At 36.9% G+C, this 22,489-nt stretch overlaps 1 non-coding gene across 1 annotated transcript; it reads right to left on the bottom strand.

The window, feature by feature from the left end:
* Positions 1-2,367: 2,367 nt before the first annotated feature.
* On the bottom strand, positions 2,368-2,449 carry TRNAS-AGA (transfer RNA serine (anticodon AGA)). Its single transcript has one exon. It is a non-coding gene; the product is annotated as a tRNA-Ser (tRNA).
* Between the last annotated feature and the right edge of the window lie 20,040 nt (positions 2,450-22,489).

Genomic DNA, 22,489 nt, shown 5'->3' with positions numbered 1-22,489 from the left:
ACTCTTCTCCATATACATGGCAGATCTCCCCAAACTGTCTCCAGCTATCACCGCTCTGTATGCCGACGATACAATCATTATAGCCAGATCCCTCCGTCCACACCTGGCCACAATCAAGCTGCAGAGAGCAGTCAATGAATTGGAGGATTGGTACACCAAGTGGCGTATCGCAATTAATCCAAACAAAAGCTCTGCAGTACTTTTCACCAGACGTAAAGCAGAACCGAATACAAGCATACAAATGTTTGGTAAAATCATCCCTTGGCGCAATTCTACCAAATATCTGGGAATTCATCTTGATAGACGTCTAAACTTCAAGTCACATATGGATAGTGTTACCACTAAGGCAAGTCAGACTATAGCACAGCTATATCCACTTTTGAACAGGAACAGCTTCCTAAGCATAAGCAACAAAATCTTACTTTTCAAATCGGTAATCAGTCCGCAACTAACTTATGCCTCTCCAACCTGGGGTCACACGACTAAAAGCAACATCAACAGACTTCAGATAATACAGAATAAATGCCTAAGAATGGCATTTAATGCCCCATGGTTCATCAGAAACATCCAGTTACACCAAGAAGCCAATCTTCCAGATATTAAGACCTACATGACAAACATTGCAGAGAAATTCTTCACAATCACGGATAATCACCCAAATCAGTTAGTTCGACAGGCAGCGGACTACAAGCCCTCAGATCGTTTCAAACATAAAAAACCGAAATCCTCCATCGCAAGAGAAAGCTGATATAGCCTCAATGCTCACAATGAGCGGGTAAATTACCCACAATAATCTCATCACCCACAATCTAAAATCCAGATGAAGGGATAAAGAGTCAAGGACTCAGTCCATCAACCAGTTAAGTTCAAGTTCAAGTTCAAGACAGATTGTGCATTAAATTCACAGTTACAGGCACAGAAATATACGTCAGAATAAGAATAGTTTTAATAATGACATTCTCTCATCCCTCACTAATATCGCTATCAGGATATCGAAACGATCCAGAAATTATCAGATTCCATGATCATTTAGAAATTATAATTAGATTGAAATACTTAGAAGCATATTTTGTATTTTATTGGATATGTTCTTTTACGAATTTTGAAAATAATCAAAACTGAAAATATAAATGAAACTCCAATAGTTTAAACATTGAAATACTTTAACTACTGTATACTTCCTACTCAGAAAATATTGCTAATGAAAAGGAAGAAAAAGAAGTTACATAGGCAAAGTGGATATTAGATCCAACATTATTTCAAAGCCGAATGTTTGTAGAAACTGTGAAAGTTTCGTAAAAATGACTTGAGAGCTTACGAGAATACAAGCCTCGGCATCGGAGTTGTCTTAGTTTGCACTACTTAAAAGACATGAGCGCTGCCCAAGCGTCCATATATTCGCCTTTTATTAATGCATTTGATAAAAATTTCACTGGTCTGACAGCTGTTTCGAATTGGTTGGTTCTCTTCAGAAACAAGATGGAAACCTTAAGAGAGCAAAAACTCTCTTTCAGTACTAAGAAAACCAAATGTCAGAGAAATGTTTTCGTAAGTGAACCCCCGTCGGTGCGAAAAAGTAATTACTTAAAAAATACTAAAACAAATTACTAAAAAATAATAATAATTTTACATCGCCGAAATGAAGCAATATGAAAGAGAAGTTATTTCTGCAGTTGCGAAGTTAGTTAAGGAAAAAAAAATCTATGGTAATTCCAATGGTCCGCATCATGTAGAGTGCATGAGGTTTTTCTTCTTCTTCTTTTTATTTATTTTTTTTTTTGCATCATCAGAATTATATATAAACGACTCTATAATGTGTAACTACCTCAGGAATATCAGGATCGAATTACAGATGAACTTCACTTGGTATTTTAACCCTGACCAGATTATTATCAAATATAGTGTGACAATGTCTTCGGATAAAACAAAAGTTGCGGTATTTAAACGAACGGATTCAATAAGAAATTTCTAAATACCAAATGAATAAGTTAATGATTCTAATTATTTTGGCTGTAGCGATATGAGTTTCATCAAAGTAACATAAATTTAATAAATCACTACATTTATTGGAATTATTAAAAATAAAATAAAATGTCACAGAATGGACTATAAAAATAGAGAAAGAAGGAAAATAAATTGACAGGATCGCTATTCTCTAGTGAATAGAATGATTACTGACACGTATTATTTTCCTTCAATAATTAATTCATAAAAAAGTTCAAAAATTACTCTGTTTGGAGAGTAAAATAACAGAATGATTATTAATTTTTATTATTAAAACAAGCAAAATACCTATTAATGTGTAGCTATACTTTCTACGAAATTAAGAATTTCATAAATTCGAAATTTTGGGGGTAGAAAAGTTAACGCAGCCGACAGGATTCGAACCTGTGCGGGGAGACCCCAACGGATTTCTAGTCCGTCGCCTTAACCACTCGGCCACGACTGCTTATTTAACAGCTTTCTTTCATTACAGTTTTTCCTAAGCGCAGGAGTTGGAATTCAAATGCTTCAAGTTTTGTCATCATTAAGCTGTTTCCAATAAATTTAATACAGCTTTTAAACAAATTAAAAACCAATGTAAATATGAGTGCCTTTATGTATATTAAGAAATCAAAAATAAGAATAAGTTTACACATCTTGATAATTTTTGCGAATGGATTATTGAAAACATTTACGCCAAACCTCTCTTCAAGCCCTTCATGTTTTTTTCTCTCAGCAAGACTGGAGGACAATAAGGTTACGAGACCAGTGGCTTTTTTTTTGTCTTTTAAATGTGATTGCTTGATTTTCGTCTGTTTTGCTGGTGAAAGAAGCAGTGTTTCTGACCGAGGGGGGGGGGGTACCATTCTTGAATGGGACTGTCAAATTCACATTTAGCTGAAAAGTCCTTAAAAGTGTCGCTAGTACAGCACATAAATCAAAGCATTGTGCACAGCAGAAGACAAAAGTGTAGAAAATTGTTTGCTAAATAAGACTAGACAAAATCTAATTTGTAAAATATAAAAAATAATACGAGGAAATTTATAAAAATAAGAAGATAATAAATCCAGCATTATTTTAGTAAATACAACGACATGATTTTCTGTTACAGTAAGCTATGCATAAAACTATCCAATTCACGTATCTGTTTTCTTCAACGAGACCCCCCCCCCAACATCACATCAAACTGAAGCACTGAGAAATCCTTTAATGCCTTTAAATCACTTTACTGATTCTACTCCAATAATACTCTTTATTTAATATCATTCTCACCTCATTTTCCTTTTATCCTCTTTTATCTTGCGGTGTCGAAGATTTTATTAATCATCGGACTTCAAACCGTTCACAGGATAAGGTGGTCAGCCCTACGCCCCGGTATATCCTATGTCCTGTAGTGTTGAGTTCTCAAGGCCGGTTTGCCTGTTTTGCTGGATGAAAACCCCAGATAAACTGGTGGAAAAACCCTGCAGTTCCCCCCCTCCCCAAGACCGGCTAACTTGGCTATGGCTGAGGAAGATCCTTTAGCTCCTCACGTCACCGACAGGAATCGAACCTACGACTCTTCTTCCCCAGGCATATGGTTGCATAGCCAGTAGGCTAACCGCGCGGATCTTTATTTAATATAAGAGATGCGATATTCGTTTACGGTTCTTCTTCAATGTAACAACGAAAGAATTAAATGCATGTTATATTATTTATATTGTTGGAATGGCATTCGAATATTACTTGTGAAATCATAAAATAAAAAAAATCTAGATAAAATGTTTGGTTCTTTATATTGACAATAACCTGAAGACAAACTCTGATGTCTCAATTCTGGCAAATAAGATGGCGTGCATTATAAATAGAATATAGTATATTAAAAAAAGTTGCTATGTAGTTTATTATGCTTATTTTATGTATTAATTTCTCGATAGACAAGAACAGATTACGACAGTAATCCGTTCTCTTAATGAAAATCCAGAACATATTTCCCTAATGAACTGTACTCCATCTTTGATACACTGCCAACACAAAAAAAAAAAAAGAAAAGAAAAAACATCTATATTTATTTGTTTGTAAACTGTTTGTTTATAAACAGTTTACAAATTTTTGAGAATCCCCTGTACCGCTGACGAAACCAATGAAAATGTCCGAAAACGGATTGATTCAATAGAGGAGAAAAAGGGAAAATATTCTGACAGTCATCAGAAGAAGACAGATGAAATGGTTCGAACATGTGGAGAGGACTAATGGCATTCCAAAGCAAGCACTAAAAGGAATCGTTCCGGGAACAAAGGTTAGGGGCCGACCTCGATTAAAATGGACTGATAACATCAAAAAATGGACAAATTTCTCCCTTTCTCAGCTGTCATCAAGAACAAGAGACCGAGACGACTGGAGGAGACTAGCAAAGAGTATCACCTACCAGCCATGAATGACCCAAAGGTCCATGTAGGACTACGGGAGAAGAAGAAGAAACTGTTTGTAAGAAACAATATTTTGAATTTTCCTATGAAATAAAAACTGCAATTTCACAATATGAATTCAAAAACAGATTCAAAAATTACGCTATAATACTAAAATAACGTCGATTTGTATTTCAAACGGAAGGTTTCTAGCAATCAGTGTATGGTGTATATAATGGTATCAGATGACACAGGGGAAAAAAAGAAAAGAAAGAAATTATTATTCCATCTAGAATTAGAAATAATCCTAAGCTACTGTCGTTTGTTCTTACTGTTTAAATTCTCATTCAGTTCTTTTTATTTTTTTTTCATAATATCATTAGTTGTATAGCGCTTTTATTATATTATATTTCAATTATCACGTGTTTTACTACTAAGTCTCAGTAAATTTTCTTTCCGATTTCTGTTGAATGGAATACTTTCAGATATGGTGTTTATTATTATTATTTACTATTACTATTTACTTATATCATCCAAACAGAACTCAAGGACCATGAAACAGACAATAACAGAAAATGTTTCTCAGACATTATGATGAAAAATCGAACTCCGAAGCAAGTGATTTACATAATTTCCCGATTTCATAAATCTGTGAACATGAAGGGAAAAAAATGTACTCAGCCGACAGGATTCGAACCTGCGTGGGAAGACCCGCAACAGATTTCGGCCACGACTGCTTACGTGCATTTTCTAAGAAAACAGTTAAATGAAATAATAAATTAAGTTAAAAGTGTATTCTCTTAATATAGAAAACTTGAATGCTTTTTATTATTATTATTTCAATATCTCCTCATATATTTCTAGATGAAGATAAAATTGAGGACCAAAACCCATTTATGATGGATTTTGCTTTCGACTTCGTTTGGTAGAAACAATGAACAACTAAATATAATATTTAGTTACAAACCACCATTTTTTTTTAATCTCTCAATATTTCAGAATTGTAAGATGTAGCAGCCTAGAGAATACTTTCTAGATAACTTTTGTCAGTGCGCCTTACGATATCGCTGTTTACAAATAGTAAACAGCTATATCATGTCTTAATTCGTAGGCCATAAATTTTAGCTAATTCTTTAAGTATGGTAGTCAAAAGAAACACTAAGAATTGCGAATTTAATTCAAAATTCCTTTAGTTTCTTTAGAAATTGTTACCACTTTCTTTCTTTTAAAGAATTTCAATTTTTAAGTTAAGAAAAAGGAAGTGGGAAGCTTACAGTTCGTTACTTTCTATTTGCAGATTGTAAGTTCCGAAGTAAATCAGATAACATTTTAGTGAACTTGGCCGCATAAGAAAAGGCTTACTTATAGTTTGCCAGAAAATCACATTCTTCTCCATTTCGGCATTTTTTTAAATTATAGTGAATTTAAATTCTGCTGTAAAATGTTAGCAACAGCAATATTACTCACAGAAATGTGAACCATGTAGCAGTTTCGAAACCACAATCATTCTCCTGTTTCTCAGCATTTGGCTCACTTTTTATAAGATATTCTTCTGGGGAAACTCTAACGCTAAAATAAAAATTCATAAAAAAAATTAAGAATTCAAAAGTTGCTTAAAAGATTGTCATTATATAACAACAAGATAGTTTTCTTTTTCAATCCTATGAGTGCATCCGATCTTGTAAAACATTATCTGTAAATAAAAGTCAAGTGTGTGCTTCAAGGTTCTTTATGTTTATAAACAGCTTTAGCTTGGTGAGATAATGAAGAAGTATTTGCATTTGTTAAAACCAGATTTTCCTTTTTGACACACATAAACCACTTCGTTCACTAAGATTTAAAATGGTTTTTTATAACTACGATCAAGCTACACAAATCAACTAGGAGTAATACCATATCTTTCTCCTTCTTGGTTGGCTGAGTGGTTAATGTATCCGTTCTCCAAACAACAGGCTGGGGGATCGAATCTCTTCGTTAGTATGAATCTGTGATTGTCTTTCGAAGAGAGATGAATTTCATTACACGGTGTGAAACCATTACTTTGCTTACTTGAAGGTTTGAAGAAGCTTGGAAAAAGTTTCATGCTTGGTTTCTAGAACAGGGTTACCAGATTATGTAAAAAACATGCAAACTAATATTATAGTAAAAAAAAAAAATTCTTGCCCAGCGGCAGTGTTAATGTAACTATAGATTCGCAACCTCGCATAATATATAAATGTTTTTTTTTTTTTTTTAATTCTTAGCCCATTCTCAACCTTTCATGATGGGTGTGGATATTACATTTAAAAAAAAATGAAAAATTCACCCAAAACTTTACATGATACATCTTCAAGGTTAGTACATAATAGGTTGACAGCAATTTCATCATCTACACCAGCGGAGCTGAATGTATTTTGACGTGAATTCATGGAACATGGAGTGAAATACTTGTACAAACATAAAGTGATATAGACTGACATCAAATCAAAATAGTTCGAATTAAAGGCAAACGAAACCAATCGATGTTAAATATTCTGCAAAATTTAATAAAAAGAAAATATTGCGTTGAACTGTGTGTGTGTGTGTGTGTGTGTGTGTGTGTGTGTGTGTGTGTGTGTGTGTGTGTGTGTGTGTGTGTGTGTGTGTGTGTGTGAGAGAGAGAGAGAGAGAGAGAGAGAGAGAGAGAGAGAGAGAGAGAGAGGGAGAGTCATACTTGAGGAAAACTACACTGAAGAAATTATCAAAATTTTCGATTCAGTGACAGGCCTTAACAATAGATTATTTATTACTATTGTTGTTATTATTACGTGACACCTCCAGGGAGTCCAGACTCATCGAGGGAGGACACCTACTCTACAACACTGTCTCTACCCAATTCTCCAACTACAACGAACCGCAACTACCATCATCATCATCTACACCAATGCCATCTATTGCCCACTACCACCACCACCACCACCACCACCACTAGCATTTTCACAAACAATCACAAACATCCATGCCCACGATGAGATTCGAAACTCCCCCTCCCCCCAACCTGTTGGTTGGAGAACGAATACACTAACCACTCGGCCTACCAAGAAATCATAACATTTAGATTTCAACGTTTTAAGAGAATAGTAAGTTATGTGAGAATTTCACACGGGATTTGGTTGCACCTAAAGTTGACTGACAAGAGAGAGAGAGAGAGAGAGAAGCTATGGAGAAATAGAAGGAACACATCAAACTCAAGGAACGTAGAAGGTGAAAAGATTTGTTGGAGAAACTTCGTTTTAGCTCAGCTGAAACCCTTGGAACAAATGGGAAAAGAGAAAGGGAGAGAGAGAGAGAGAGAGAGAGAGAGAGAGAGAGAGCACGTGCTTCGTGCAGTTTGTTTGTTTGTTAGTTGCGGGAATGAAGGTGCTAACAAAAAAAAAAGTTATTTTTGTGCTGCTTTGAGGATAGGATTGAAGTTAGTATCATCGATCAGAAATGGACTGGTCCGGCTGGCTATGGGGAATTTCCTGGTGGACCAATGTGCTTCTTCTTTTTTTTAAATCATTCAACCCTCATTTTTATTAAGGAAATACTATCGTAAATAAAAAATCGCAAGTGTGGCGAAATAGTGAAATACACATACGACAATGTAACTAACGTGCTTGGATAGGGGCCCACGACAACTAGTAGTGTGACGTCATATTCTCCTCCCCCAAACACACACTATTCAAACTAGTGCAACTGTATATCGGCCGTTTTCAGTTATTTAGTGTTCATTTGTTTACTTTGTGAGTAACGAGATGTATTTTTGGCTGCTGAATAATTTCGACTAATAAATATTGTTATTATATAGGAACATACTCATAAATATGTCAAAAAAGGAACGTGCAAGATGACTGGGAGAAGTTTATAAAATGACGTTACAAGACAATCAACGATACTTCAATAGTAAATGTGATCACGCAGTCTTTTCTGTAGTCGTCATCATCACAGATTGCAAATATCGACGCATACGTCATTGGTTCCGTGCTGTTTGAAGAAATGCAATAATTTAATTCTACAAGAGTATCTAATCACAAAGTTCTGTGTCAGCATCATCAATATTAATAGTAAATAGAAATGCGAAGTATACGTCTGACGTTAATCAGACCATTCCATCAATTTCAATGTTCTCACCATGTAACAGCATTTTTCATACTTGCGATATCGCTCCTCCATAGACAACCCGCGGATACCTATCAGACAGCCAATCTTCAATCCAGCACACTGATCTACTCTTTAGCCCCATCCGTTCCAATTTAATTACCAGCTTGTCGTGTAGCAATTTATCAAAGGCCTTTGCAAAATCTAAATATACCACCGTGTATGCAACACTCTCATCCAACGCATTTGTCACTTTATTATAATGAGTAAGCAGATTGGTTAAAACATGATCTTCCTTTAACAAATGCATGCTAGCCACAAATGAGTATTTTTCTCATGCCAACCCAATTCTGAGTCTTGGTGCTAACTAACCTCTCTAACACTTTAACCACAACTCCAGAATTCAAAGCCCCAGTCTTATCCCCTTCCTTATGAATCAAAATAATTTTGCCCTCTTTCTATTCCTTTGGAACTTGGTCTAGTACAACACTCATATTTAAAAGATACGTAAAAGCTGTTGATAACGCCCCAGAACATTCCCTTAAAACACATGGTGAGATAGCATCAAGTCCTGCAGCCTTGTTTACATCAAGTGCATTCAATTCCATTTATAACTCTGCTCACTTACTAACAGTTCCTCTTCTTCCTCCTTTCCCACTGCATTCAAGTTCTGCATGATGTCACATTCATAAAAATGAAATACCTTTACAAATTGCTCATTAAATACCTCACTTATATCCTCTGCAGTGGTTATCACTCCTCCATTTTCACAAATCATTGCCATCCTTCCATAATCATTCTTTCTTCTACTGACACATATCGAAAAAATTCCCTAGGATTTTTTTAGCCCCATTAACTAACTGCTGCTCAAACTGCACTTTTGCTACCCTTATTGAGCGAATCACTTTCCTCGCCTGTTCTTTGTACGTCTCATGCAACTGGTTGTCAAAACCACTCATCTTGTGCTTCTTCCATAATACCTTCATATTCTTCCAGATTGCATACCTTATTTCTTGATTTATCTATTTCACCTACTATATTTAACTGTTTGACTTTTGAAATACATTCTGGTATTGCCTCCACAAGTTATTGTCTCAAGCTGTTTCCTGAGCTTTCCATAATTAGCAGCCTTATAATTTCCCATAACTAGTGATCAGCTCATGGTCACTCTCATCAACTGGTGGAAGATTTGACACCTCATTTATAATAACATCAATTGGAATGATGTTATTTTTATAATGGGATGAGATGATCACATCCAATACCCTTGATCTTCGTGCACCCACTGTTATGTACTGCCTAAGGTAATTGTCTCTCAAAAATTCCAGAAATTCATTTCCTTTACACTCGGATGCAGTCTCTTGATTCTAGTCTATATTACCATAATTAAAGTCACCCATACTGATCACTCGTTTCTTGCTAGCCAGGTTAATTTCCCTATACATTACCCTCCATATTACCAAGTCTAGCAACACCATACTGTCTCAAAACCGCCGCCACTATTTGCACCTTGCAAATCCACCTTAGATGGGCACAACTCATCTGCTACCCTTTCTTCCCTGTCTGTCTTCACAAAAAATATATCACTTCATCTCTATTCCTGTCAGGATATCGTCCTCATCTAACCATGTTGCTTATACCAAGAACTGTGGGTGAATAAACTCAACCAATGCAACAATTTCGTTCCCCTTACTTCGAATACTTTTGGCATTAGTAAACAAACATAAAAAATCATTTCTGGTCCTACAAGTCCTAAGAACATTACTTCTCCGATGTGACTCTTCAACCTTCCCAGTCCATTCCTCTATATTACCACCAATCTTACAAATTTCCTCATACCCAAACTCTCCTCTCTCTCACATCAAGCCATCTCGATACCATTTTGCCCACACACACAAAGACATTTGCCTGTAAACCAACATCATATGTTTCATAAATTGTCTCTCCACGTCCACCCTGACTCCTCCCATTTCACTGTCTATGCTGTGCTTCCTTCCACCCTCTCATTTACTTCATTCATGATATTCACCTCTCCATTTGAGGGCCTCCCTACCATGCTTTTTTGATCTTTCATGTCATCTCGCACTACCTAAAATCTATTCAGTACAATCATTACCTCTCCTTCCAGTAAGAATCTTCTCCAGCTGACTCACACCAAAACTATTTAAATGCAGTCCATCTTCTTTATGCAGTTCCATTCGTTCCCTCAAATTCATCCAACATATTTAGAAAATGCTCCTTTCTCATAAAATGTCATATCTTTAGTATGGAATGAAGGACAACCTTTTCCCACTTCTCTTTACTAAGACTATGAATTTACTTACTTTTTGCATTTGGACTATATGTGACTGAAATAAAAGCATACTTTAGCGATATACAAGTTGTAGTCAAAATATTAGAGAAATCTGGGTGTAAGATAAAAATTATTGGCAATACAGGATTAACGACAAGTGGCAGAATACATGTCGGAAACCATTTGAAGGCATCAAATTAGTTTTACAAGTCTCTTGAGCAAATTGAGAACTGTGTGATAAACCGAAAACATCAAGTGAACGTCTGGCACGAGGCTGTAAACAGTTATCAATGAACAAAATGCATTGATAACCTTAGGTGATACATGAGATCCAACGCAAAAAATCATTTCCTCGAGCAACATTAATATTGGGCGCCGAAGAACTGGAAAAAGAACTGGAGTAAAGAATTCCAGATTCCGTTTTTCCATGAAGATGAATAGACAAGGACAGTGTGGAGACAACAACCCATAGAGTCATCATGATTGGTCTAAGACGCAAGGCGATAATATTGGAGTGGTAAATCCGTTTAGATTTTACTCTTTTCTTCTCTGTATATCAGTGAAGATAGGCTCTATGGAGCTTTATCATGTGATGGAACAAAATGATCCCCATGTGAAGTGTCCATGAACACCGTAGAGTTGATGAGCTTCATATTAATTATATTCCGAAGGTCGGATTAATTCAGTACGATACATTGTAGTATTGCTGACAAACTGGTCACTCGGTATGTATGAATGAATTTATTTTTATTCAGCCATAAGTTTCAGCATGCTGATGTATTGTATTGCTTCTACTATAAAACAAATTTGATGCCTTCAAATGATTTGCGACTGACATTAACACTCCAAAGAAACAGAAAGAAATGGCTGTTGGAACTTTGTTGCATTGTGTGACGTCATAGAACTTCGGTAACAGAGACCGATGTTAATAGAGTTATCACTGATTATCATAACTTCTACTGTGCAGAAGAATTAGGAGCGGCGAAACTGTTTACTTTGTGGGCATATATGTGTATATGTGGACATATACATCTTGACACATTTTATTGACAAGTTGTTTGTTGTAAGAGGATTTTAAAGACTATACAATACAATACATATCCCTTTAATAATTAAACATATAATCGGATGGTTTCCGGCTGATGAGCGATTAATCTAGTTATTTATATTTATCTAGCTTTAAAGATAGATAAGTTGTGCATTAAGTACAAAAAAAAAATTCTGCTCAGAATATTTTCCCATATTACCCCCCCCCTTGCGTGCGGTACTTATATTATTCATATGCATTATGTTTTAGATAACTGTTCTATAACTTATTTCATTATTATATTATTAAAAGATCGTGCAGTCATGCATATTAAAGTGAGGAGGTATAAGTGCTAACTGCTCTAGCCCTAACTATTTTATCCCAGAAATGTTTAGGTATTTAAAAAACGTAATTCTTCTGGGAGAATCAACCTACTTCCACCAATGGTCGACTATGTCAATGGACATTGGACTATACAGTGTCAAATAGAAAATATTATCACTTCCATCCTAATAGTTTGTAAGCCCCATTTTTTGGAGGATTACGCACCTCCTATGCCAACACCTACCTTTCAAGTGGATGGTAGGTGGAGGATTTAAAGAAAACAAGAAAACCTAAGGGAGAGGAATCACCCGGATATCATGATTCAGCAGAAACAGGCGAAAAGTGGAAGCACTACAATATGGGGAAAAGTTTTCCTGGGGGATCGCTTGAATTCCTGATACTCGTTGGCCGTACTAGGAATGCTGCAAACTATCCATTGTGACTGATCAGGTGAACTTCCTTCGTGATGACTGTCTTCCCAAATGCGCAGGTGCGTTTCGGCAGGTAAACCCGTGCCACGTTGCCCATCGTTCGAAAGTGATTCGCTAAGCATGACATTGATTTCCAGATTACCATGCCTAGCGAATTTGCTAAAGTTGAATCGCATACTACATCTCTGGAATTACACGAAATGACAGATCCTGAGGATCTGTCATTTCGTGTATGTCGATAGGTCGAATCTAACACTTGTAGAATTGGGGGAAACAATCCTGACAACATACAGCTATCTTCGGCAACATTCAAAGGTCTATGCAATGCAGAATAGTGACAATTCTTACATCAAGAAGAGAGGTGCCTACAAATTATTATGGTGGTAGAGATCATATTTTGACTTACCACGGCATAGCCACTACATAATTTTCATGAGACAGGTTAGATTCTACTCTCCAACTAGAGAGACCGTTTGTAGCCCTTTGTCAAGCCAGTTCCCGAATTAGTTGACTCTGGCTTAGAGAAGCTGAGATTTTTTTTTCTTCCGCAAAACACGCATTTTTAAATCTACAACTCCGAAACTTGACAGTACAACACATGATTTCTGTCGATAACATACAGTTAGGATTTAGGAATACGAGAGGACGGGAATTGTCTACCATGCACTCTCCCCAATCTCTATTCTACAGGGTGTCCTATATATATATATATATATATATATATATATATATATATAGTGGAGTTGTTGTCCAGTGGAGCTGTTGCCAAACTTATTGAGAAGTTCAAGAAAACTGTAAGTGTTGAGGATCAACAGAGAAGCGAACGTCCACAGACATCCACTGACGAAGGCACAACTATCGAAGTATTGGCAGCGTTTGCAGGGAGTCCGCAAAAAAAAAGCATACGACGATTATCTGCAGAAACCGGTATCAGCAGATCGAGTATCCAGCGCATTATGAAAAATGAAAAATGGCATCCATGCAAAATGTAAATGTTACACAATCTTAGTGAAGACGACCCAGATAAGAGGCTTGAATTTTGTGAATGGGCTCTAAAGAAACTGGACGAAGATATAAACTTCAAAAAAAAAAAAAAATTAGCTAACGCCTTTTTATTCCCGTATATAATTGGCCTCGCCTACTCCCCGTATACGGGAATAAAAAGGCGTTAGCTGATTTTGAGCTGATATATAGGGAGTAGGCGAGGCCGTTTAGCCCTATCTAACTTTTGGAGACTGAGTGGGCAGTTCAATCTCCACTGGCAGCCAATCAGAGATAGCTGGCCCAAGGCTATCACTAATTAAGCGGCATGGAATGATAGAGAGACGACTCAACAGGTGCCGCCATCTCGTGGTCCCTAACCTTAACACAATATATTTAATGTCTGAAATAATGTGGGTTCACAGTCGATTTTCTTGAGTTTACAGGACGAAAAACCCGAGTTTCCGGGAGAAAAAATCCGTTTGCCCATGCCAGAGATCGACTAACTCGGGAACCAGTCAAAAAAAGCTTAGACAAATTTCCTCTAGTCGACGACTAGATTCGAAACAAAGTCTTCCTTCGTGTGGTCAAGCCCCTGGTGTGGAAATGGCACATCCACTGAAACTGCACAATTTATATTTTAGCCCAAGATCCTCTTTTCTGATGAAGCCAATTTTTATGTCAACAGAGAAGCCAATCGCCAAAACCTACGTTACCGGCATGATAGCAACCCAAACTGGATGAGTTTGTCAAAAATGCAAGGTGCTGGAAAAGTCATGTGGTGGTGCGGGATATGGGGCATCAGAATTGTTGGACCTGTTTTCTTTGGCACAAATCTTACTGCCGACCTTTATCTAAACATCCAACAGGATAACATAATGCGGTCTCTCTTAAACGAAGATGGAGAGTTTCCATCTTATTTTCAACACGACGGGTACCATCTCATTATGGTATCAGCGTACGGCGATGATTGGATCAACAGTTCCACATTCGTGGATTAGTCGCCTCGGCCCCTTGGAATGGCCTGAGAGATCCTCCTGATCTTTCGCCACTCGACTTTTAATTGGGGGGCTAGTTAAAAGCCGTGGTGTACAAGGAAAAGATTACAAACATGGATCATTTAAAGGAACGCATTCGAAATGCAATTACTTGCATATCCACAGATATCTTGGAACGTGTTCGCCATGAGTGGGAGAGAAGAATTTGTGTGTGTGGAGTAATATTATGTAATGCATATTTTGTAAATAAAGGTACATTTAACAACAATTTCCCATTTTCCGTATGTGTGGCGACTTTTGAGATACCCTGTATTAGTAGACAATCTCCACTCTTATTTATCTAGTATTGAGCCTGTGTAGCTCAGTGGACGTGGCGTTTGCCAACCACGGCGCTTGGCCGCACGAAGGAAGACTTGGTTTCGAGTCTAGTCGGCGACTAGAGGAAATTTTTCTAAGCCTTTTTTCGACCGGTTCCCGAGTTAGTAGATCTCTGGCACGGGCAAGCAGGTTTTTCCTCCCGGAAACTCGGGTTTTTCGTCCTGTAAACTCAAGAAAATCGACCGTAGAACCCACATTATTTCAGACATTAAATATATTGTGTTAGGGTTAGGGACCACGAGATGGCGGCACATTTGAGCCGTCTCTCTTCACTGAGTACCGCTTAATTAGTGATAGCCTTGGGCCATCTATCTCTGATTGGTACCAGTGGAGATTGAACTGCCCACTCAGTCTCCAAAAGTTAGATAGGGCTAAATGGCCTCGCCTACTCCCCGTATACGGGAAATAAAAGGCGTTAGCTGATTTTTTTTTTTATTTATCTAGTACAATGTTTACTTCCGAGTCCTGCTTATCTTGTAACTTCCATAATGATATATCTGCTGCAAAAATACCATCATGTGCTCGATTCTAGTCACCTATTGGATGAACTATTTCTAGAACTTTTCTAGCAGATTTTATCATAAGTTAATCTTCGGCACTTGAGTAAAGTTACATTGGGCAACCCACGGCCCGGATGCGTCCCTCTACTTCTTTTGATCTGGCCCTAATCTATTTCAGCAAAGTTTGTCTGATTCATGGTGGGAGAAAACATGGTGTGTTCTACTAACTCACATTAAGCTGACGTCATATGACTTGCGCAAAACACACTATGTTTTCTCCAACCAAGGTTTCTTTCTCACTTTGACTAGTGGCGTGTGTGAATGTGTTACAACGTATCAGTTCGGCACTTGCGTTGGTGTTGTGCTTTGTTCAGTGCCTGCATTGATGTTATGTTCTGTTCAGTGCCTGCGGTGTAGAAGACAGTTTTGTTTGACCGTTCTGAATATCACTCATAAATTTGGGACAATGTCAGGGGTTATTGCAAAAAAAAAAAAGAAAAATAGATGCAGAGAATCGTCAATTTCAAGACAACTGGACGGCAGATTATTATTTTATTCTGAATAAAGGTTTGCCTGTATGTTTGCTGTGCAACGAATCCGTATCCGTCAACAAAGAATACAACTTGAAGAGACACTTTACTTCGAGACATGCGGATCACTCAAAAATTGATGGACAACTACGAAAAGATGGAATACAGAAGTTGAAGAACTTGGATTCCCAGCATCAAATGTTCAACAAACAAAGAACGCAGCACCACAGCATTGTCAAAGCCAGCTTTGTGGTAAGCGAAAAAATCGCTAAGCATTCTAAGTAGTTTGGTGAAGGAGAATTTATCGAAGAATGTCTGCTGGATATTGTAAGTATAATATGTCCTGAGAAGAAAAAAGACTTCGAGAATATTCGTTTGTTGAGACGTACTGTTGTCCGACGGATAGAAATTATGGCTGATGATGTCAAAAAATAATTTTAAAGAGATGATTGCTAGATTGGAAGCATTTTCAATTGCTTTGGATGACAGCACCGATGCCTCCGATACAGCACAACTAGCAATATTTCTTCTAGGAGTTGATGCGGATTTCAACATCACAGAAGAATTATTGGCGCTTCAGCCGTTAAAAGGAACAACTACCGGTAAAGATATATTTGAAACAGTCAACACAGTCTTCGAGAGATTTGGGCTAAAATGGGGTTCACTATCTGGCATATGCACTGATGGAGCCCCTGCAATGGTTGGTGCACAGAAGAGATTTATTGGAATAGTTCATGAAAGAGCAATAGAACTACAGATCCATCCGAAAAATTTAACAAATGTTCACTGCATTATCCACGAACAAAATCTGTGTGCAAAATCGATTAAATTCATAAATGTTATGGAAGTCGTAGTAGTAGTGTATTAACTTTATTAAGTCACGTGCACTTAATCACCGCCAATTTAAGGAGTATTTGGCAGACCTATTTTCGGATTAGGAAGATGTGTATTATTATTGTGAAGTGAGGTGGATGAGTAAAGGTAAAATGTTAAAACGATTTTATGGACATAAAAGGAAACACAATTAACCAAATAAAAGATAATGAGTGCGTGTGTGATTTAGCATTCCTTGTAGATGTCATCGGATATCTAAACGAACTGAATCTTGAATTGCAAAAACAAGGGCAATTGGTTCATGAACTGCATAAACATATCAAAACTTTTTGTAATAAACTAAGATTGTTGGAAAGTCAGATAAGAGCTAAAAATTGTTATTATTTTCCTACTCTAGCAACTCATAAAAATAACTTATAATTGTTATGGAGATGAACTGAAGGCACTGATAGAGCAATTTGATACAATGTTTGCCGACTACAAAAACAAAGACTCCACATTCGCTATATTTGCTCGTCCAATGGATGCTGGTGTAAATAATGGCCAGACAACTTACCGATGGAACTTATTGAGCCTCAGGCGGATTTAATGCTAAAATTGCAATTTAACATTGCTTTGACGGATGTTTATAAATTTTATTTGGTGGAAGAAAAATATACAAATTTACGCGCCTTTTCAAGAAAAATCATTTCTCTTTTCGGCAGCACATATATGTGTGAACAGTTTTTTTCGAGGATGAAATACAATAAATCAAAAATTCGGACAGGAATAACGGACGAAAACCTTAAAAATTCTATGCGATTATCCTTAAGTAATATTAACGTCAATATTGATAGTCTCGTAGTTTAAGTACAAGGCCAATCTTCACATTAAATTGTTATGTCGTTCATTATATTATAAAATTTATGTAGAGCTTTATACCGAAGCATTATATTATAAATAAATGAAATATGAAGTAGCAACTTGTTTTAATTCATTTAATATTAATTTATTTTATTTAATAATTCGGTCCGGCCCTTGACTCGGAGACAGAATGATAATTTTTCCCCTAACTAGGAAAGGTTGCCCATACTTGCTCTAGAATAATTTTGGTTTCAATAGGCAACTCAAGAAAATCAAACATAAATCTCACACCGTTTCAGACAATAATAGATGGTGTTAGGGTTATGGACCAGGTGGTTGCAGTTGCCTCCCATACTATGAAAATCATTAATGGTATTTTGCTCTCAATGAAGCTCGGGCCACACTGCTTCAAAATTTAGTTAGGACTAAACCGACTCACTCCCTTTGGAATACAAATGGCGATATTAGATTTATTTATTTACTTAATAATTCTTTGATTTATTTACTAAAATATTAAAGACTAGTGGGCAGCTTCTGTAGAGCCATTTTATTGTCCAAAGGGATAAGCAGACCTTTTCAGATCCAGCTAACGTTTGGAAATTGGTAGGCATCTGTGCTCCACTTTAGTTGTTACCAGTAGCCTGGGAGTTGAGGACATAGTTACTGACGATTTGAAAACTGCGGGAAAGGAGTACACTGACCACCATTTTTGCCATATCGTATTCCTAAACCCTGAGGTAGTATTATTATCTGATATACTTTGAGGTGGAATAGATTTTATTTTTAATTAGGGAGTTTAAAACTAGCATTTCCTATAGAAATGATCTATTGGCTTGCTCCAAACACGAATAACTGTGAGGCCTCTAAAGGAAAAAAAATAAAAATTCTATCCTGACTTCCAGAATTGAACACACAACAGTCTTTCATTTGTCAAGCGTTATGACTATTTACTTCTGAATATGTTATGAAATCATACCTCAACATCCATAAAATATAGGCAACAGCATGATCTAAATGCCACTTCAAAACGATATGCAGTTTTTTTAATAGGTGGAAAGATCTTGAACTATATCAAGTCTAAAAGAAACTACTCTGAAGTTTATAGCACAAGTATTAGGAAGAGTTCGTCAAGCTGTGGTGGTATTAGCAAAAACATTACGAAGAGGTTCAAAAGTTCTAAAAACGTTCGAACCTTTACCCCTTGTAGATAGTACACTGTCTCAATAAAACGTACAACCTATCCTACCTATTACAGGAAATCAGATACAATTACGCAGCATTGTAATATCATGTCCTACACTGGAAATCTGTTGTACACACAGATTTGTAGGATCTGTGTAGATCAGTGGAAGTGGTATGCACTCCTCAGCGATAAACCGCTCGAAGATGGATATAAGTTCAAGTCTAATCGCCGACTAGAACTTTTTCTAAACTTTTTTCGACCGGTTGCCGAGTTACTCGATCTCTGGTAAAGGCAAGAGGGTTTTTTCTCCCGGAAACTCGGGTTTTTCGTCCCGTAAACTCAGAAAAATCGACCGTATTACCCACACTATTTCAGACATTAAAAATATTGTGTTAGGGTTATGGACCACGAGATAGCGGCACTTGTTGAGCTGTCTCTTCACTGCAGGATGCTTAAATTAGTGATAACCTTGGGCTAGATATCTGTGATTGGCTTCCAGTGAAGATTGAACTGCCGACTCAGTCTCCAAAAGGCCTTGCCTACTCCCTATATGGGTATAAAAGGCGTTTCCTGATTTTTATTTTTTCACACAGATTTGGTCTTGTGTGCCAGATGGTATAAGCATATGGAGAAAGTTAACATCATCTCGGAGAGTAAAATTAATTGTTTGGTAAAACCAGAAATTTGTAGACGACAATAGGTTGACGATTACACAAAGTTGGGAAAGAGAAAATTCATAATCAGCGTTTGAGATCGGAAATTTACTCTTCTAACGAAACATTTTATACGAAAAACATTTTTGTTTTAAGTGTATATATCAGAACTTTCCAGAGCTCCCCCTCCTCCTCGTATGCATTCAGTATATTTACTCATTCACAGTTAATTATAAATATCCTTGAATCAAACCCTAAGAGATGTCAAATAGATGTCAGACTGGACTGTCTGCTTGCCCCTATCTGTTTTACTCATTAAAACTAATCATTCTTAGAACACATTTAGTAGCACATTGGAATGCCACTGGCATTAGTGGCATTTCGATATCCTACTTTTTACAGGGAGTCAATGCTATTGGCTAAATGAATGATGAGCTCAGTACTTATAGAAACAATGTGTCCTTACTTCTTTCTCTCTTTTTTTCGAATTTAGTGAGGAATTTAGTGGACTTGCTCCAAACTCCATGATACTCAGTTACAGAAGTTAAAATATTAGAAACATTGTGCTTTTCCCAAACACCTTAAAGGGACGCTAATAATTTTCACTCTTCACATCTTCTTCCTCTTCCTCTTTATAGTGCTGTTTATCCTGTTTGATGCAGGGTCCGCTATGAATATGCGACTGTGGGAAACTCCAGCTGGCTTGTCCTAGAGTCTGGGTTTGGAAGGACATTTATTTTTTTTTATGACTGTAGAAATGTGTGTCACGGAGCTGGTTTGCCTGTTCTGTGGGGCGAAAAAAACCAAAAAGTTCACCTTTAGTCGAAATAGATAAAGGCTTTTCACGGCTTGAACGGGAATCGAACCCAGGTCGTTCCACAAAGGGCTTTGTTTATATCGACTGAGCTATGGAGGTTCAATTTTCACTCTTCATATGTGAGTGGAAAATCGGAGTTAAATTATTGCCAGTCATGCCAGAGGTCCTACACATCGTATTATACCCAGCATCGTCCTGTGGAAATGGTGTTAGCATCCTTAGCGCTAGCCTCCTGAAGAAATACTGTTCAAAATTCGATTTTAGTAGCCAACTAGGAGAAGTTTTTTCTAATTCTTTCTTCGACCAGTTTTCGAGTTAGTCGTTCTCAAGCACGGCCAAGTGGATTTTTTTCCATGAGGTTTTCATCCCGTAAAATCAAGATCATCGATCACAGAACCCACACTATTTCAGACAATAATTTAATACATTGTGTTAGGACTAGTGCGCTACCAGATGGCTGCAGACGTCCTCCTTATTCTCTTCACAGGTTTACATTAATATCACAGATCAGTTTGGCTAGCTATATCTGATTAGCTAAGTGTGAAGTTGAATAAAAAACTTTAGCGGATTATTTATTTATCTTATTTTCGCATCGTCAACACACAGACATAAAGAAAAATTAACAATGAAGCTCTGTGTATAAACATGACAGCAATATTTTTGTCACTATCATAGTATAAGTTTGCATGGAGCCTCTCCATACAATGGGTATATGGCTGCACTGGTTTCTGGTCAACACGGTGAAAAAAAATAACAGTGGATTATACAAATATCTGTATAATGTGGTTAAATATTCTCTTGTGGTTTCGTTACCTCGTTATGGAGCAGATCATTACAGAGAAGCCCGAGTGGAAGGTACCACTCGGGTTCGGCATAGGGAGTTTTTGACATTTGGGTTGGTATAGGTTCCTGTGAACCATGTTAATGAATGCTTTTAAGTTTCTTACCTAAAAACGGAAATCCAGCAATAGGTGTTTTCAACATATTGCAGTCTCCTCTCTCTCTCTCTCTCTCTTTCTCTGGTTCATGAGGAGACCTTTCTTATCAAGCAGCATAATGTAAACTGAGGAAGGACGTATATACTTGCAACATGTGCCCCTTTTCTCATTACTGAATTTTTTTATAGTATTGGAGTTTAAATGTCGCAAAGATAAATCAGAAAGGAGTCTCTTCTTTCTAACTTTTCTTTGCGATCATTGTAAACAATACGAAACTTTTGTATAGCTAGATACTTGCACTTTCAGTAAGAGCATTCACTCGTATAGTTAAGATTAAATTTCATACTTAAGTATCTGCCTGGTCAGCATACAAATCACTTTCATCTCTATCCTATGGTTTCTTTGCTTTGGACGGACTTCTCCAGGCAGATAACGTTCACAATTAATGGTGAACGCGCTGCTAAATGTATTCATCATAAGAGTAAAGAAAGCTATATTGACTTATGTCTCTTTTTTTCTAACTGAGATTCTAACTAATCCAGGTTTTTGGTGACTGACTGAGCAGTTCAATCTCCACCAATAGCCAATCAGAGATAGCTGGCCCAAGACTATCACTAATTTTAAGCTGCATCTGAAGAGACAAACAAACAAGTGCTACCATCTGGTAGTTCTCATGGTCTAGTCCATAAATGGCGAACCTATGGCACGCGTGCCAGAGGTGGCACATCCGAGAATTTTGTTGGCACATCAATGATTTACAGGTGATATCCTTTTATACGCTTATAAATTATTCAACTTTTTTAAAAAAAATTATCTCAATATGTACAAGTTAAATTTTGTTTTACACTTGAGAGCAGCTATGAAGATGTGGATATGATTGGTGCGGTATTAATAAAAGATCACGCAACCCAAAGACAAAGGCAACTGACAAGTGTTGAGTTGAAATGCTAATTCTCTTCAACTGAATTCCATAACATGTGAAACTGTCATAACAACATTCACTATATATTTCTTAGTTTTAACATATTCACGACGGGAGTGTCGTTTATCGTTCCGACGGAACTTCTCATTACTGGCGGGGTCAACTCACATAAAGTTTTATTGAATTTTATTCCTGCTTGTTTGCGTTTGAGCTGGCAGGTGAACTCATACACGCATTATATGTACAATGACCATATTTTTTGGAGAAAATAAAGAACGAATCAGGAATTGTTTCATAATAAATAGAAAAAAACCAGGTTGCGTTTATTTGTTTCACTAAACTAAAAAAGCTTTATAACGTTTATTGTAA

This window comes from Typopeltis vanoorti, chromosome 5 (assembly GCF_054136105.1).
Source record: "Typopeltis vanoorti isolate ZY-2024b chromosome 5, IOZ_Tvanoo_1.0, whole genome shotgun sequence".
Classification (NCBI taxonomy): Eukaryota; Metazoa; Arthropoda; class Arachnida; order Uropygi; family Thelyphonidae; genus Typopeltis; species Typopeltis vanoorti.
This window is presented reverse-complemented; position numbering and strand designations above follow the sequence as displayed.